We start from the raw sequence: 12,332 nt of genomic DNA on the forward strand, positions 1-12,332 counted from the left end.
TCATGCATCTATCGATAAATATGGGGTAAGTGACCTGCTATCATTAACAAATGATAGAAATATAAACAATAGCCAAGTAATTACACAAATGTTTTAGGCTGACAATGCAATTCAACCTAATATATTTTCACAGACACCTATTTATGTCACTATATTAACACACACAGAAACAAAGCTTAACTATTAAGGAGAATCAGAGAAAGATTGTGAGAGGGAGTTTCATTTGTGCTGAGCCTTGAAGAATGAGTAAGGGTTTGCTGTTTTCTGACAGAGGTAACAGATGCTCAAAGGCACAGAAGAAAGAAAATCCTAATGTATTCAGATAACAGCAGACAGATTACAGGTCATGATGTGTTCAGGGTGTGCATGTGGCTTTATAAGAGGAGAGGATGGGGAGGGAAGGAATGGCAAGAACAAGCCTTGTAAAACAGGCAGGGTTTAGACAGTGGACTTTATATAAAGGGCAATGGGGCTCCTTGGAAAGGTTTTTAGCAAAGAAGTGGCATGATCACACCTACAGTTTAGAAAATTCATTTTGATAATGGTGTAGAAAAATAGACTGCAATCTGCAGAGGAACTACTATCAGAGAAAACCATTTGGAGGCCATTTTAATAATCAAAAATAGAGAAGAAATAAAGTAATGGGAAAGAGCATAAAGGAGAGAATTAAAGATATACTTAATAGGTACACTCACAGAATGGGATAGCAGGGTACAAAAAGAAAAGTCGAGGCCAGCCTTCAAGTACACATTGTGCTGTGCTCAGTTGTGTCCCACTCGTTGCGACCCCACGGACTGCAGCCCGCCAGGCCCCTCTGTCCATGCGGATTCTCCAGGCGAGAATACTGGAGTGGGCTGCCATGCCCTCCTCCAGGCAAGTACCCATCAGGGAAATGTATATGAAAACCACAAAGAGATGGGACCTTCCTGGTGGTCCAGTTGATAAGAATCTGTATTCTAATGCAGTGGACACAGGTTCGATCACCAGTCAGGGAACTAAGATTCTACGTGTCAGGAAGCAACTAAGCATGCGTGTGGCAACTACAGAGCCCACGCACTCCAGAGCCAGCCCACGTCCCAACTAGAGAAAGCCCCTCTGCTGCAACGAAAGCTCCCACATGCCACAACAGCCAAAAATAAATAAATGAAAATATTTAAAAAAATCTACAATGAGGTACCATTTCACACCTTACTAGAATGTCTGTAATAAAAATGGCAAACAATAACAAAGAGAAACTAGACCTCTCATTGCTAGTGGGACTATAAAATTGCACAGTCATTTTAGAAAATAATTTGATACCTTCCTAAAAAGTTAAAATATAAATTTTCCATGCATGCATACGAAGTTGCTTCAGTTGTGTGCAGTTCTGTACGACCCCATGGCCTGTAGCCTGCCAGGCTCCTCTGTCCATGGGATTCTCCAGGCAAGAATAATGGAGTGGGTTGCCATGCCCTCCTCCAGGGAATCTTCCCGACTCAGAGATTGAACCTGTATCTCTATGTCTCCTGCATTGGCAGTCAGGTTCTTTAGCACTAGTATCACCTGGGAAGCCCATATTTGTCATAAATGAATCCAAGAGATATGGAAATATGGATCTACACAAAGACATGACCGTAACATTTAGAACATTACTCATAATTCTCCAAACTAGAAAACAACTCAAATGTCCATCAACTGATAAACAGATAAACACAATACGGTACAGCCATACAGTGGAATATTATTCAGCAGTAAAAAGGGATGGTGTGTTGGTACATGAATTTCAAAAACATGCTAAGTGAAAGAAGCCAGTCACAAAAAACACATATTATATGATTCCATTTATGGAAATCTTTAGAAAAGGCAAATCAAGAGACAGGAATAGATTAATAATTGCTTGGGACTGGGGGTGGGAAAAAGAAATGATACAAATGAACATAAAAGATCTTTTTAGAATGATAGAAATATTCTACAATTGGACTGTTGAGGCAGTTGCAAATTTGATAAGCATAATTGACCAGGCTAAAAACGGTGAATTTTATGGTATATAAAGCTGTTTCAATAAAGCTGTTAAAGAAAATGAAATACTGAAACAGAGTTCATGAGTAAGATAATGATTTCTACTTGGACACGTTAAATTTAAAGTGCTGCTGGGACATGCAGAAGGAATTGCCTGAAAATGCAAATCTTGCGTGCAGGATAACAATCAGCTCAGAGATACAGGCAGTTCTCGAAGTCATTTACGTGAACGAACAAGCTCCCAGTGTGCATGCGTGAGACAGAGGCCATGGACTGATCCCTGGAAAATACCAACATTGAACATTTGTAGAAGGAGCCCATCGAGAAATTATCAGAGAAATAAGAAAAGAACAAATGTGACCAACAGCAAGCTCTTCTTCCACAATTCAAAATGCTTATCCTCTCTATTTCTAAATTTAGCACTTTAGTCAGCATCTAACCCCCAGCGATGGAAGATGAGGCTTTAGCTGTCTTACACTACCTTCTACTTCTTTGATTTGAATGTTTGATAAGTTACACTGTCTCTATTTCTTCTCTTGGTTATATCTGCAGTCTTAAATAATATACTTATACTTCTATGTCCTCATCAATGAACTTGAGTCAATTCACAGACCGGCTTAACTTTATAATAACTTTGCTCCCAACTTTTCTCTCCCCTCTTCCTCTTTCTGCCTTGGTAGCTATACCTTGACTCCTGTGTCATGAAGGTTTTTAACATTTACATTCTCATCTGTGACCCTAAAAAAGTGTTGCATAACTTTGCCTCTACATGTAAAAGTTGAAAACCAATAAACTACAGTTTTATCAATATTACTATAAATACTATTAACAGCAGATCCATGCTGTGTGATATTTCCTTCTCTTGTTTCAAGGCCACAATACTTGGGCTATTCGTAAGATAATACTCCCAACAACAAGACAAAAAATAGATTCTCTTCAACTCTAGATTGATTAAAATCATGCTGTATGTGAATATGCATTTTATTTGTACCTTGTTTTTCTTAAACAGCTTGAGAGCTTGACAGTTGCCTTCTTTTTGGCGGGCTGGAGGGACAACTGAAGAACACTGTGCTTTATCATAACATCTCAAATATTCAGCTGCCTTTTTTGTAGTATAGGGATTTATTTATACCAATAGCACATGATCCAGCGTAAAATCAAATCTCTTGAAATGTTTACTCTGTGACTGCCTAATAATTCAGGGACAGGGCTACATCATCTGATCTCTTCACACACCAGGAGTCCAAGGTAGGAATTTCTTAAACCACAGGTATGACGTGACTGCACAGCGTCTGCACCAGTGCATGCTGGTGCTCAGTCCTCAGAGTGACTCTGGTTGTCCTCCAATGGGTCTTTCAAGAACTGTGCTCTGGAAGTCAGCATCAGTGAAAACGGGGTCTGTACCTGGGAGACTGGTCATAGTCTCCAGGTCCTGGTAATGCCACTGGTTCTGTCTGTATCATTCTTGGAGACAAAGGACTTCCTGGTTTCTGTCAGCCTCAGCATCATGACTAGGCCTGCTTGTCCCTCAATCTGGACTTCATACCATGTTTCAGGATTCACTTTTTTCCTGGGCACAAACACCCTGTTTAGCAGAATGATAATTCCCAGGTCAGCACAGTGAAAGGGAGTGACAAGGTAGGCTCCAGTAAACACAGGGAGCCAGTATGCCAGCCTCCCAGGCACGGTCCACCATGGTCCGAGACATCATGTACAGCAACTTGGAGGTCAAAGTGCCTCCTGACCTTCACTGGCCTGTACTCCAGATGTTTCGGTTCCACTGGATCTGCTGGCAGAGAAATGGGCTTGGTAATCACTCTAGACTCTAGCTCTGCCATCAACTTTAGCTTCCACTTCCGACACTGGATCGGCCATGTCCCTAGTCCAAAGGCAGTAACAGGAACGAGAAGCAGAAACCACTAGAGGAAGGAGCTGTCTTCTGTTTCTGTGGCAGCTGCTTTGGCTTAAGAGTTGCCCCACCTGCTGGGCCTAGAGGCCAGTCCTTGGGAGCAACATGCAAACTGTGTTGATTAGTTATGCTTTCCTTTAGGATCCAAGACCCCTGGGTTTCAGTTTGGGGTTGGCTCCGCATTGGCCCAGGGAGGCGCAGGAAGTTACTGCATGTCCACAGTCAAGTGTGTAATCCAGGAGTGCAGGAGGAGTCAGTCATGGGGCTGTCATGAGGACAGAATTCTCACCAGAGTAGGCATGCAACCAGGGCCTGATGGCCTGATTCAGAGGCTCAGGCAGCAGTCCCAGAGCGTATTGCAATGCCCATACCCACCCTCCTGGGCCAAGTGGAAGGCAGGGACAGAGCAGTTTTTCCTAGGTGGATAGGGCACACTTGGATGAGTCTTACCTGGGCCCAGGGCTACCTCAAGGATGCTCCTCCTGACAGTTGGCCTGGTACCCACTCCACAGAGCCCCAGCCCCAGCTCTCAAGTACTCAGTGTCTTAATCATACTATTTATTGCATGCAGTCTTTTTTCATTTTGTTGGACATCCCTTCCAACACTCTCTCTCTTGCTCAGATCTAGAACTAATACCAAATTCAGCATAACAATAATAACTACTGCTTTTTTTAACTTTTATTTTTTTGCTGAAGTATAGGTGATTTACAGTGTTTCAGGTATACAGGAAAGTGATTCAGCTACACATATATGTCTCTATTCTTTTTTAGACTTTTTTCCATTATAGGTTATTATAAACTATTGAATACAGTTCCCTGTGTTATATAGTAGGTCCTTGCTATTTATTTATATATAGTAGTCTGTATTTGTTAATCCCAGATTCCAAATTTATCACTTCCCCTTTGGTAACCACAAGTTTGTTTTCTATGTCTGTGAGTCCATTTCTGTTTTGTAAATAATTTCATTTGTATCATTTTTTTAACAGTTGGATTATTTTTTAATAATTTTTATTTATCTATTTTATTTTTGGTTGCACTGGGTCTTCATGACTGCGTGTGGCCTTTCTCTAGCTGTGGAGAGCAAGGGACTCTACTCTTTAGCTGTAGTGTGTGGGCTTCTCATTGCAGTCGCTTCTCCTGTTTCGGAGCATGGGCTCTAGGCACATGGGCTGCAGCATGCGGGCTGTAGAGCAAAGGCTCCGTAGCTCTGGTGCACAGGCTTAGTGCTCTGCAGCATGTGAAAACTTCCCAGACTAGGGATCAAACCCATGTCCCCTGCATTGGCAGGCAGACTCTCCTCCACTACACCACCAGTGAAATCCTCATGTTTTTAGATTCCATATATAAGTGATTTTACTAAAACCATATGCAAAAATAAACTCAAAATGGATCAAAGACCTAAATGTAAGACTGCTGCTGCTAAGTCGCTTCAGTCGTGTCTGACTCTGTGCAACCCCATAGACGGCGGCCCACTAGGCTCCTCTGTCCCTGGGATTCTCCAGGCAAGAATACTGGAGTGGGTTGCCATTTCCTTCTCCAATGCATGAAAGTAAAAAGTGAAGGTGAAGTCGCTCAGTCGTGCCTGACTCTTAGCAACCCCATGGACTGCAGCCTACCAGGCTCTTCCATCCATGGGATTTTCCAGGCAAGAGTACTGGGGTGGGTTGCCATTGCCTTCTCTGAAATGTAAGACTGGACACTATAAAACTCCTAGATGAAAACACAGTCAGGACATTCTTTGATATAAATTGAAGCAATTATTTTTTTGGATCTACCTCCTGGAGTAATGAAAACAAAAACAAAAATAAACAAATGAGACCTAATTAAAATCTTTTGCATAGCAAAGGAAACCATAAACAAAATGAAAAGACAATCTATAGAATGGGAGAAAACATTTGTAAATGATGCAACCAGTAGGGATTAATTTCCAAAATACACAAATAGCTCATAGAGCTCGATAGCAAAAAAAAAAAAAAGTCAAAAAGTGGGCACAAAACCTAAACAGACATTTCTCCAAAGAGAACATACAGATGGCAAACACATGAAAAGATGCCCAGCATCACTAGTTATTAGAGAAATGCAAGTCAAAACCACAATAAGATACCACCTTACAACGGTCAGAATGGCCATCATTAAAAAGTCTACAAATAATAAATGCTGGAGATGGTGTGGAGGAAAGGCAACTGTCCTACACTTTTGGTAAGAATATAAATTGGTGCTGCTGCTGCTGCTAGGTCGCTTCAGTTGTGTCTGACTCTGTGCGAACCCATAGAGGGCAGCCCACCAGGCTCCTCTGTCCCTGGGATTCTCCAGGCAAGAATACTGGAGTGCGTTGCCATTCCTTTCTCCAATGCATGCATGCATGTTAAGTCGCTTCAGTCGTGTCCGACTTTGTGCGACCCTATGGACAGCAGCCCACCAGGCTCCTCTGTCCATGAGATTCTCTAGGCAAGAATACTGGAGTGGGTTGCCATTTCCTTCTCTGATAAATTGGTGCAGCTACTATGAAAAATAGTATGGTGGTTCCTCAAAAACTAAAAATAGGTTTACCATATCTTTTGGCAATCCCACTTCTGGGAATGTATACAGAGAAAACCATAATCCAAAAATACATGTGTCCAATGTTCACAGCAGCATTATTTACAATAGCCAAGACATGGAAGCAACCTAGATGTCCATCAACAGATGGATGGACGAAGACGATGTGGTATGTATACACAACAGAATGATATTCAGCCATAAAAAAGAATGAAACAATGTCATCTGTAGCAACATGGATCATACTAAGTGAAGTAAGTCAGACAAATATGTGATATCACTTATATGTGGAATCTAAAAAAAATACAAACGAACTTTTTACAGAGCAGATTCATATATACAGAAAACAAACTGATGGTTACCAAAGGGTAAGGGTGGGGACAATAAGTCAAGAGTTTGAGATTAGCAGATACAAACTACTATAAATAAAATAGATAAACAATATCCAATATTGTATAATAAGCCATAATGGAAAAGAATTCAAAAATAAAAATAATGGCTTAAAGTTGGCATATCTCTTTTCTTCCTGGAAATAAGCACACTCCTTTGATGATGGCTCAGAAAGAATATGCCTGCAATGCAGGAGACTCAGGTTCGATCCTTGGGTTGGGAAGATCCCCTGGAGTAGGGAATGGCTACCCACACCACTGGGTTTCCCAGGTGGCACTAACTGGTAAAGGACCTGCCTACCAAAGCAGGAGACATAAGAGATGCAATTCAATCCCTGGGTTAGGAAGAGTCCCTGGAGGAGGAAACGGCAACCCACTCCCGCATTCTTGCCTGGAGAATCCCCATGGACAGAGGAGCCTGGCAGGCTACAGTCCATGAAGTCATAGAGTCAGACACGACTGAGTGACTAACACTTCAATGGCTACAACAGCAAATTTTGAAATCAGGTAGTCTAAGTCCTTCGGGTTTGTTCCTTTTCTAAATTGTTTCAGCTATTCTAGGTCCACTGCCTTTCTATATAAATTCTAGAATTAGCTTACCAATTACTATTTTTTAAATGCTGTTGGGATACTGATAGTGAATGTGTTTAATCTACAGATCAAGAACTATACACTTAGAACAAACCCTTATGTTATTTCGACAAAAGTATGAAGGAAATTCAGTGAGGAAAAGGTAGTCTTTTCAACAAATGGTGCTGGAATATTTGAATATCCACATGCAAATAACAGAATTATACCTTTACCCTGTAGCATACAAAAAAATTAACTCAAAATACATCACAGTTCTATATGTAAGAGCTAAACCTATAAAACTTTTAAAAGATAATCTTTGTGACCTTGGGTTAGGCAAAGATTTCTGGACTATGACAGCAAGAGGACAGTTCATAAAAGAAAAAGTTGACAAATTAGATTATCAAAGTTTAACTTTTCAAAGGCAAGCCACAGAATGGAAGAACATATTTACAAATCATATATCTGATTAAAGACTTGTATCCAGACAATATAAAGAACTCTTACAAATGAAAGGAAGACAACCCAAATAAAAAACGGGCAATCATTTTTCTTCAACTTAGGGAAACTTAAATTAAAACCTCAACAAGATACTACTGCCTATCTACTAGAATAACTATGATAAAAAATACTGACAATATAGTTTCGCAAGGATGTAGAGAAACTGGAAGTCTCATACAGTACTGGTGGAAATGTAAAATGATACGACCACTTTGGAAAAGTGTGGCTGTTTCTTAAAAACATCAACGTATGTTTATCATAAAACCCAGCAATCTTTCTCCTAAGAATCTGCCTAAAAGAAATGAAAACATATGTCCGCTCAAAAGATTTGTACACAAATATTCATAGCAGATTTTTAAATTTAGACACTTTGATAAACCAAAAATGAAAAAAATTCAACTAAAAAAGCTGCATCAAAGTATGAATGGAAAGTACCTGAAGAATGAACGCAAAAAAGGAAAATAATTCTAGCTGTAAAAGGGAAATAAGGGCCAAGAAAGTTGTGAATATGGTGGCAAATCTAAATAAACACTATATAAAAAGTGGAAATGTCCTTTGGGTTCAGCTGGTAAAGAATCTGCCTGCAATGCAGGAGACCCTGGTTCAATTCCTGGGTCAGGACGTTCCCCTGGAGAAGGAATAGGTTACCCACTCCAATATTCTTAGGCTACCCACTCCAGTATTGGGCTTCTCTGGTGGCTCAGACAGTAAAGAATCCGCCTGCAATGCAGGAGACCTGGGTTCGATCCCTGAGTTGGGAAGATCCCCTGGAGGAAGACATGGTAACTCACACCGGTATTTTTGCCTGGAGAATCCCCATGGACAGAGGGGCCTGGCAGGCTACAGTCTATGGGGTTGCAAAGAGTTGGATTCAACTGAGCAACTAGGCACAGCAAAGCAATATGCAAGTAGCATTAAATACCTGAAAACAAAAGCATGAAAGTTAGCAAGGGGTAAATTAAATGTGTCCTAAGATCCTTTCAGTTTGTGGGATGAGAACAAAAGTTACACTTTTGACTTTGGAAGTGAAATTTTTTCACTTTTCCAAAGTGGCCATACCATTTTACATTTCCACCAGTATTATATAAGGGTTTCAGTTTCTCTATATCCTTGCCAAAACTATATTGTCAGTATTTTTATTATAGTTATTCTAGTAGGTAGGTAGCAGTATCTTGTTGAGGTTTTAATTTCAGTTTCTGAAGACATTGCTGCTGCTGCTGCTGCTGCTGCTGCTGCTGCTAAGGCACTTCAGTTGTGTCTGACTCTGTGCGACCCCAGAGACGGCAGCCCACCAGGCTCCCCCGTCCCTGGGATTCTCCAGGCAAGAATACTGGAGGGGGTTGCCATTTCCTTTTCCAATGCATGAAAGTGAAAAGTAAAAGTGAAGTCACTCAGTCATGTCCGACTCTTAGCAACCTCATGGACTGCAGCCTACCAGGCTCCTCCATCCATGGGATTTTCCAGGCAAGAGTACTGGAGTGGGGTGCCATTGAAGACATTCAGTTCAGTCACTCAGTCATGTCCAACTCTTTGCGACCCCATGAATTGCAGCACGCCAGGCCTCCCTGTCCATCACCAACTCCCGGAGTTCACTCAAACTCTCGTCCATCGAGTTGGTGATGCCATCCAGCCATCTCATCCTCTGTTGTCCCCTGCTCTTCCTGCCCCCAATCCCTCCCAGCATCAGAGTCTTTTCCAATGAGTCAACTCTTCCCATGAGGTGGCCAACGTACTGGAGTTTCAGCCTCAGCATCATTCCTTCCAAAGAACACTCAGGACTGATCTCCTTTAGAATGGACTGGTTGGATCTCCTTGCAGTCCAAGGGACTCTCAAGAGTCTTCTCCAACACCACAGTTCAAAAGCATCAATTCTTCGGCGCTCAGCTTTCTTCATAGTCCAACTCTCACATCCATACATAACCACTGGAAAAACCCTAGCCTTGACTAGACGGACCTTAGTCGGCAAAGTAATGTCTCTGCTTTTGAATATGCTATCTAGGTTGGTCATAACTTTCCTTCCAAGGAGTAAGCATCTTTTAATTTCATGGCTACAATCACCATCTGCAGTGATTTTGGAGCCCAAAAAAATAAAAGTCTGAAAGATTTCAATAAATGAAGAATGTATCTGGCACTTTCTAGGGTAACTACCAGTACAATAGAAACAGTGTTTTAAGTTCAAACTTAAACTAGCAGAGGGGAAAGCTGAAAAAAAAAATCCCTAAGAAGGCAAAAGGAGAGAAAATAAAACAGATGCAAGAGACAAACTATGAATCAAATGAGATAGAGTAAACAGGAAGAAGATTCCCCCCATCTCCTCTTAGGAACTCAGCCAATAAGAAAGTCATGAACTCTTTGTTTATTATAGCCTTTCCAATTTGTTTCTCCCTGTACAAAAGTGTTCTCTTTAACTTTGCTGTGTGGGGACTTGCACGTAGATTACCATGCCTGCAGACACTGAACTGAAGTTCTTTGCTGATCCCAAATAAACCCACTTTTTAAAATTGTTGCTGGAAAAGTACCTGGAAGTTTATATCTTTTAGGCAAAATGTTTGAACAATGATATAAGTTTGAACAACATAATATTAAAAAAAACTTGAGCTAATAAAGATATGTAAACAATGCTCCTAACAAGTACTAAATAAACTTTTTTTTCAAGCATACACAGATTTATAAAAAACATATTATTACTGAAAAGCAAGTCTCAGAAATGTTTAAATGACTGAAATCATATGGAGTAAGTTCTCTGACCATACTGAGAATAAACTAGAAATTTTATACGGTTCAGTGAAGAAATTAAAAATATATTTTATCTCAAAACAATAAATGGTAATAGGATCATACATATCAACTTTGGAAATATTATATATTAAAATGTGGATGAAACTAAAGCAACATTTAGAGGAAAATTTACAGCCTTAAATGTATATGTTAAGGGAAAAAGAGGTTTACAGATGTTAAGCTAAACAGCCAGCTAAAAAGAAAAAGGAAACAATTCAAAGAAAGTTTAAAGAAGGAAACAAAGAACAGAAACAACAAAATGAAAAGCAAACATACAATTCAGAGAATTAACAAGGCCAGAAGTTTATCTAATCTTTGAAAAGTTTAGAAAAATTGACTATCATTTATTAAGATTGAGCAAGAAAAAATTTAAAAATTACAGGTCAATAGCCTGGATGAAATAGATGCAAAAATCCTCAACACAACACTAGCAAATTCAACCACTACCAATTCAATAGTATTTTAGAAATCTTAAAGGTCACCATACACCATGATCAAGTGGGATTTATTCCTGGGATGTAAGTGGTTCAACATACACAATTCAATCAATGAGATTCTCTTTATTAACAAAAGTGATTAAGGATAGAGTAAGATAATCAGTCAGTTTAGAAATCCAACTAGAAGACTAAAGACAGGAAATTTTAAGGCAGTTTGGGAGACTGTTGCAAGCTAATGACCACTCAAGAAGAGAATCCAATAACCTAGCAACAATTTACACTAACTTGAAGGAAGATCAGGTGCATCCAAGCACCAAACACAAGTCACAAACCCTGACAGTTAAAATGCAAGACAACAGATATGGGTCTGAATCCTGTTACATTAAGTCAGAGAGTTAACAGTCTTTGAAGAGTAGCATTTCTGCATGTAACCAGGAAAGAAATATTGGTGAAAAGGGAAAGAAATTAGGTGAAAGGGGACACTATACCAAAACCTGAGATGAATTACCATATTTTAATATTTTTACCACCCTTTTGCTAATGTACATATGATTTAAATAGCACCATGACAGTCCTAGTGTCTGTCATAACACGGCCATGCAGGGCCAAAGGAGGAACTAATGATGTAAGCCTTGATGTCCGTCCAAGAATGAGGAAGAAGGTGGTCTCTTCCCCTTCCCAATATTTCTTTATTATAAAAATGTAGCCCTCTTTGTTCTTGGGGCTGTGCTCCCTTGCCCGCCTCCCTGTATCTTTCACAAGCATCCTATGCTGATAAATTCAGCCTGCTGCTGAATTCTTTCCATGATGAGATGAAAGACTCTGAGCTTCAGTTAAGTCCTGACACCAGGTGAGTGGTTTTAATCGAAAGGCAGGGGTTCAAGTCCCTTTCTAAGCCAGGGATTGTGGGTTCGAGCACAAGTCTGAGTTTTGGCTCAGTCTTGTCCCACCCAAGAAGGAGTGCAGTGTCAAAAGGAAGAATTAAAATCCTACAATAATTTCAATAGTTACAGAAAAAGCACCTGATGAAATGCAACATCCTTTCATGACTAAAAACTCTCTCAACAAATCAGGTATAGATGGAACATACCTCAACATAACAAATGCCTTATATGACAAGGTCACAGCTAACACCATACCCAACAGTGAAAAGCTTTCAGCTTTTCCTCTAAGATCAGGAAGAAGACAACACAGTAGTGAAAGTCCTAGTCA

At 40.2% G+C, this 12,332-nt stretch overlaps 1 protein-coding gene and 1 pseudogene across 4 annotated transcripts in view; both read right to left on the reverse strand.

Moving 5' to 3' along the window:
• The window catches only part of NRG4 (neuregulin 4), a 122,031-nt gene that overhangs the window by 82,379 nt on the left and 27,320 nt on the right, over positions 1–12,332 (reverse strand). The gene's annotated exons all lie outside the window — the stretch shown is intronic.
• LOC101116180 (surfeit locus protein 1-like) overlaps positions 2,119–12,332 on the reverse strand; it is a 38,001-nt pseudogene continuing 27,787 nt past the window's right edge.

The sequence above is a fragment of the Ovis aries genome, chromosome 18 (genome assembly GCF_016772045.2).
Source record: "Ovis aries strain OAR_USU_Benz2616 breed Rambouillet chromosome 18, ARS-UI_Ramb_v3.0, whole genome shotgun sequence".
In the NCBI taxonomy this organism is placed as follows: Eukaryota; Metazoa; Chordata; class Mammalia; order Artiodactyla; family Bovidae; genus Ovis; species Ovis aries.